The sequence below is a fragment of the Rhipicephalus sanguineus genome, chromosome 8 (assembly GCF_013339695.2).
Source record: "Rhipicephalus sanguineus isolate Rsan-2018 chromosome 8, BIME_Rsan_1.4, whole genome shotgun sequence".
NCBI lineage: Eukaryota > Metazoa > Arthropoda > Arachnida > Ixodida > Ixodidae > Rhipicephalus > Rhipicephalus sanguineus.
This window is the reverse complement of record NC_051183.1, coordinates 54,463,864-54,470,359: the sequence shown is the minus strand read 5'-3', so window position 1 is coordinate 54,470,359 and position 6,496 is coordinate 54,463,864.

Here is a 6,496-nt window from a genome sequence, read left to right as displayed (position 1 = left end):
CATAAATGGGGGGGGGGGGGGAACAAAGGCTGAAGCCAACGCTCAGCAGTGCATTTTGGTGGGTCGCGCATATTTACAACAGCCCAGAGGGGATTATGGCGGTGGCGGTGCTTAAGAAGCCTTCGTTGGAAATGTGCATAGGGAAGCAGGAAAGGGTAGAGCAATGAGAGGTAGAGAGCAGGGACAAGATTCTCTTTACCCCTTTTGGACAGTGGCAGGCAAAGCAACCTGACAAAGGGGGCAAACTCGACAAGCAAGCCTGACAAAGGAGGTGGACGACAGGCACTGAAGGGAGGGGGCGGGGGCTGGCTTGGGGGGGGGGGGGGGACGATCGCCGCTACCCCCCCCCCGGGATCTGCCACTGCTATGGCTTCAACGGAAGTTTTGCAATTAGAGCACAACACCTACAAAGGTATGAGCCGTATGCTGATCCCCACTAAAGATACCGCGGCGCACGCGACCACGCCCGCTGGTACAAAGTACGCACTTCCTGTCGGTCTCACGAAGCCAGCCCCCCCCCCCCCCCTTCCCAACGCACCGGCTCCTATCCATGTGCCCATCGCGCGAATGAGACGGTCGGCTCGTTTCATCTCTGCTTAAGCCCCGTTCGTCGGCAGCGCTCGCGCACTTTCACTCGCACATGGAGCATGCGACGCGCGGGGTGATGTAATCGCGATTTGGACTTGATAGGGAAGATCATGGCGAAGGCAAAAAATTCGCGTCGGAGTGTCTATATAATTGCTATCGCAAAAAAAAGCAATATAGCTGCGGGCTAAGATCGCATGAAAGCACGGCAACAGCCTGAATTACGGCACATCCGATTATGGTGGAAACGTTACTGTTTTCCGACATCGCGCGCCGAATCGAGCATGTGGGACCCGTGCCGGTGTTGCGAATTTCGGTCGCCGCTATGCCATGGCTCTAAAAAGTTTTGTAATTCGGCTTTGTAGCAAACACCCACGTGGTGTGGCTGGTAACTGCCAGCTGCAGCCCCAAAAAATCTCAGTCGACTGCCTAAAAGTTGTTTCAGCAGTGCCCTCATCGGGAAAAAAAGAAATAAAAAGCTTTCACTTGCTGTGAATGGGCCCGTTAGTTACGCTAGCTCTCGCCTGGAAATTTATTATATTCTTCACGGAGTCCTAAATAGCATCTTTGAAGCTCGGGATCAGAGCGAGTGAGCTCTCCGATAACAGCCAACAAGCGTCTTTTTTTCTCGCCGATCGGGATGGCTTGCCAGATACGAGCCTTGTCGAAGACATCCGCTTCCTGCGCGATCGCGATCGCTTGCAAGATAACTCAAGCTCGTTACATCTACTGCTACCGCTTCTACAACTAATCATGGTTGTTACTTGACACGCGGCGATAACAAAAACACCATATCGGGCGCTAACGCACAGCACGCGCGAGAAAGATTACAGAACTACACCGCGTACTCCCAGAACATCCTGACAACATTGCGCGATACGATGTGTCGTGGTTCGCGGTTCCCGCATGCCACGCATTAGCCGGATTCTCTCCCACTTCACCGCCCCGAAGGCGATGACAGCATCAAGGTGCGCCACTTCCCCGCAGCCGCAGCGGCCGTTTGACTTGAAAAATGCGTTCACAAAATATCGAGCAAGCGCTACCGCGACTTTCGTCGCCTTGCAATAAAGATACTGTAGATTTTCCCTGATGGGAGCACAATTTCCCTGAGTTTTCCCTGAGAATTTCCAGACTACCCAAAATCACTGAGAATTCCCGGTTTTCCCGGTTTTCCCGGTCAGTAGACACCCTGGGAATTTATCATTCCTTCGCTAACCGCTCGAGCGCAGCGTCGGTATGCTCGCCCCGCTGCTGCTACTACGATAAGTAAACGATCGTTATGTTTTATGTTGGGATGCGTCCTTCCATCGACACGGCATCCCACATCTGGTGACCCGGAAACCGAACAGACCGCACCGCCATGGCCGACCCAGAGGTCCTCACCGCTCTGCGCCAGCGGGTGCAACAACTGCATTCTCGCAACGCCTCCACAACCGAGGCAGTGCCTGCCGGCTCCGCTGAGAACGTCAGAGCTCCCACAGAGGGCATCCCGCACGCTGCCTCATACGACACCTGGCGTGTCGCTGTCAGGCTTCCGCCGTTTTGGGCGGACTCGCCCGAGGTCTGGTTCGCCCAGGTCGAGGCCCAGTTCTCCCTGGCGCGCATCACGCAATACCGGACCCGCTACAATTACGTCGTCGCCCACTTGGACGCACGTTATGCCAACGAGGTCCGGGATATCCTTGCCAACCCACCAACGGCCAACCTACGAACACCTGAAGACTGCCCTCATCGGCCGCCTGTCGTTCTCGGAAGAACAGAAGGTACGACAACTTCAGTCCGCAGAGCTTGCCGAGCGCAAACTTTCGCAGCTCTTGCGCCACATGCGTGCGCTCGCGGGCAACATACAAGTCCAGGATTCCTTCCTGCGAGCGCTTTGGCTCCAACGACTCCCGCCGCACGTCCAGGCAATTCTGCAGGCTCAGGTTAGGCTACCTCTCGACGAACTTGCGGAGATTGCCGATCGAGTCATCGAGGCCTCCTTGCCGCAGTTGTCGCCCACCATCCAGGCTGTCGCTACACCGCTGAACACCGCAGAGCTTGCACGCCGTATCGACGACATCGATCGACAGCTAACCTAGCTCCATTCAACAACGCCTGGGTGAACGTCTTCCGATGCATCAGCGCCGCCACTCGCAAAGCCGCGACCATAACACCACTTCGTCGCGGCAACCCGATTTACTACCACCAACGCTTCGGGGACAGAGCCCGGCAATGTCGACCACCCTGTTCCGCTGAGCATGCGGAAAACGCCAACGGCAGCTTGTAGAGACGGCCGCAAGCTGCCAACCCGGAAGCCGTAGTCACCAACCAAATTACGAAGCAGCGGTTCCTTGTCGACAGCGGGGCATTTGCTGCTACCCGCGATCCCATCTTCAAGGTCCTCGTCCGCCTACGTCTTTGGAGCTCAGTGCGGCAAACCGTTCCACAATCAAGACGTACGGCTCGCTCCGCCTGCACATCCAGCTCAGAAACTTACACCGTGACCTTCGCTGGAATTTCGTCATCGCCGACGTCGCCGAGCCAATCATCGGCTCAGACTTTCTGGCCCACTACAACCTCCTTCCGGACTGCCGCAACGACCTCCTCATCGACGCGACAACGGGATATTCCACACCAGGCCAGCGAACGACCGCCCAACAGCCAAGCATCAAGCATCAGCGCCGCCACTCGCAAAGCCGCGACCGTAACACCACTTCGTCGCGGCAACCCGATAACAACGGCCCGTGTTACTACCACCAACGCTTCGGGGACAGAGCCCGGCAATGTCGACCACCCTGTTCCGCTGGGCATGCGGAAAACGCCAACGGCAGCTGCCAGCTTGTAAAGACGGCCGCAAGCTGCCAACCCGGAGGCCGTCGCATTTTCGTCACCAACCAAATCACGAAGCAGCGGTTTCTTGTCGACAGAGGGGCGTGTTGACAATCATTCGCCGTACCACGCCATCCTCGCCGAATTTCCTTGATTGACGCGCCCCAGCGGACTGCCACGCAAAGTGCAGCACACATCCGGACTACTTCAGGCCCCCCGGTTTTCTGCCGCGCCCGTCGCCTTGCCCCAGACCGCATGCGCATAGCCAAAGCAGAGTTAGAGGCCATGCTCCGCGAAGGAATCTCCCGCCGACAGTCCATGGGCCTCGCCACTCCACCTTGTTCCGAAGAAGACCGAAGGCTGGCAGCCCTGTGGAGACTATATGCATGTTCCCTCAACGCGCGCACGATCCCGGACAGGTACCCCGTCCACCACATACAGGACTTCACCCATCGCATTTATGGCTGCCACGTGTTCTCCGTGCTAGACTTGGTGAAGGCGTACACACAGATACCCGTCAATCCGGATGACGTCCCGAAAACGGCAATCATCACTCACTTTGGCTTGTTCGAGTTTCCCTTCATGAGCTTCGGCCTGAGTAACGCTGGACAAACCTTTCAGCGCTTCATCGCCGAAGTCGTCCGCGGCCTCGACTTCTGCTTCGTTTACCTTGACGACATACTGGTATTTTCCCGCGACGCCGAAGAGCACGGCAGGCACCTTCGTCTGCTGTTCCAACGCCTCGATGACCACGATCTACTCGTCAATATCCAAAAAAGCACGCTAGGCGCTTCCGTCGTCCGCTTCCTCGGCCACGAAGTTTCATGTGAGGGAACTTGGCCCTTGCCCCAACGCATCTCGGACCTGCAAAGTTACCCTCAACCCAGGGGCGTAGCCAGAAATTTTTTTCGGGGGGGGGGGGGGGGGGGGGTTGAACAAAGTGCACATAATGCCTTACAGGTGTTTAGCAGGTACCACGGTTCTCCGCAGAATGACGAAAAATTGCGTAGTGGCTGCTTCTCTACTTCACAAAAATTATGATGATTTATAGCGTAGTGGGTTCCTCGCAAGTGCACTTCTATTGGTTGCCAAGGAAGCCCATAAGGCTCCCATGATCCACTTCCTCAGGGTCTCGATAAAGTTATTTCCCCCTCTCTCTCTCTTTCTCGCGTTAACGTATGTTATAAAGCGTGGTGGGGCCGTGTTTGCGGTGAACTCCCACGCCGCGCCGCCGCTGCGCCGGACCCGTGGCTTTCAGCGCTCGGGAAGCGCGCGGAAAGCGAGGGGCGTCTGCTATGCGCTGTAGTTTTTTGCGCTGACTTTCCACACAGCGCACTTGAAGTCTACTTAACTTCTGTAATGTGTGGCCTAGTTCCGGTCGCAGAGTTCAAGAACGTTGGTGTGTGCGTAAAAACGCTCAAAACGGACACGCACAAGCAAAGAACGAAAAAAACTCGTTCGCACGAGTAATCGGGCAATAGCATCACGCATGCAAGAATTAAGAGTAATAAAAAAAAAGTTAATTACACGCGCAGTCAGCTGAAATACTTACGCGCAGTGACCGCTTCACACTACGAGCTTTTTACTCATGGTCGCCAGTGATTTGCTAGCCATCTGCACACCAATTTATTCGACAATTCATTAGCCTCCACTAAAACTTTGTTATGGACGGAGCACACCGGGAAGACGCAAGGGAAACAAAAAAGGAGTAGAGACGGCCATACGACCGCAATGCTGTTGGCTTATTTTTGTTTCTGAGGTAGCGTACAACAAGGCTCACCGTGCTCAAACATTTGAAAGAAAAGCAATGCCAGGTAAAGTAACCTTATTCCACAAAAAGATAATAATAATAATATCTGGGGTTTAACGTCCCAAAACCACGATATGATTACGAGAGACGCCGTAGTGGAGGGCTCCGGAAATTTCGACCACTTGGGGTTCTTTAACGTGCACCTAAATCTAAGTACACGGGCCTCAGACATTTTCGCCTCCATCGAAAATGCAGCCGCCTCGGCCGGGATTCGATCCCGCGACCTTCGGGTCAGCAGTCGAGCGCCATAACCACTAGACCACCATGGCGGGGCCCACAAAAAGATGTGGACGAGTAGTTACATAAAATACAATTGTTTCCGCGGCAATTAAGTGCGCGTCAAAATTGGGCACCCGACCGCAATTTCCCGCTTTTTCCTGGTGACCTAAATATAGCGTACACCACAATTTCGTGCTACTTAAACAGCGTGTCTGGTCATCTCTTGAATAAATATAAATAGATGACCAGACGGGTAAAGCAAGCCTCTTTCGTCCCGCAGACGCGTGTAATCAGCTGCGCTGAGCTGAGAATCACGTTTGTTTTCGGGTGGTCGCTCGTAACATGAAGTGAGGCATACACGATGTTGCATAGTTATCGTGTCATTTACTTTGATTTGTCTTGTTTTTAAAGGCCAACTCCGGCGATTTTTTGGCCATGTCAAAGTAATGGTGCTTTTATGTTCCTGAGACGCTCCTGTTACGGGCCCGATAGCAGAAACACTCGGCAAATTGGAGAATAATTTTAAATAAGCAAAAAAGCGCAAAACCGAAACCGAAACACAACCGAGTGTACTGTCTACGTATGACGTAGACGTTCTTACGAACTAACCGGAATTCGTGCAAGGCATGCCGGTCACGCCGGCGCGGAGTATGAAAACTGTGACAGCCGGGACGACCAGCGAAGCGCCGGCCAAACCAACGCTGTCTGTCGCCTTGTGCACGGCAGACGCTCGCTGTAGCGGCCGAAGCGCCGAAGTCAGCGGTGCCCTCGGCTGCGTCACTTCCGCCGCCTTCCCAATACTGACGTCACAGACGCAATGTTGCCAATAATTGTGGGAAGCCAGGAGGGCGTTTGCAGACAATCTTTAAAATTCATTTGCAAACAATCTGCGCATGTCTCAAGCCTGTAATTTGGCATAAATGACATAAACGTGCAAAGGAACGTACCCAGCGAATTTCCTTGAGATCCATCGACCTCGAAAAATCGCCGGAGTTGGCCTTTAAGGCTTAGGTGCCTCATCAAACACGAAAGTTGACCGTCAGCGTCCCGCGTCGCCAACACAAGTGATGC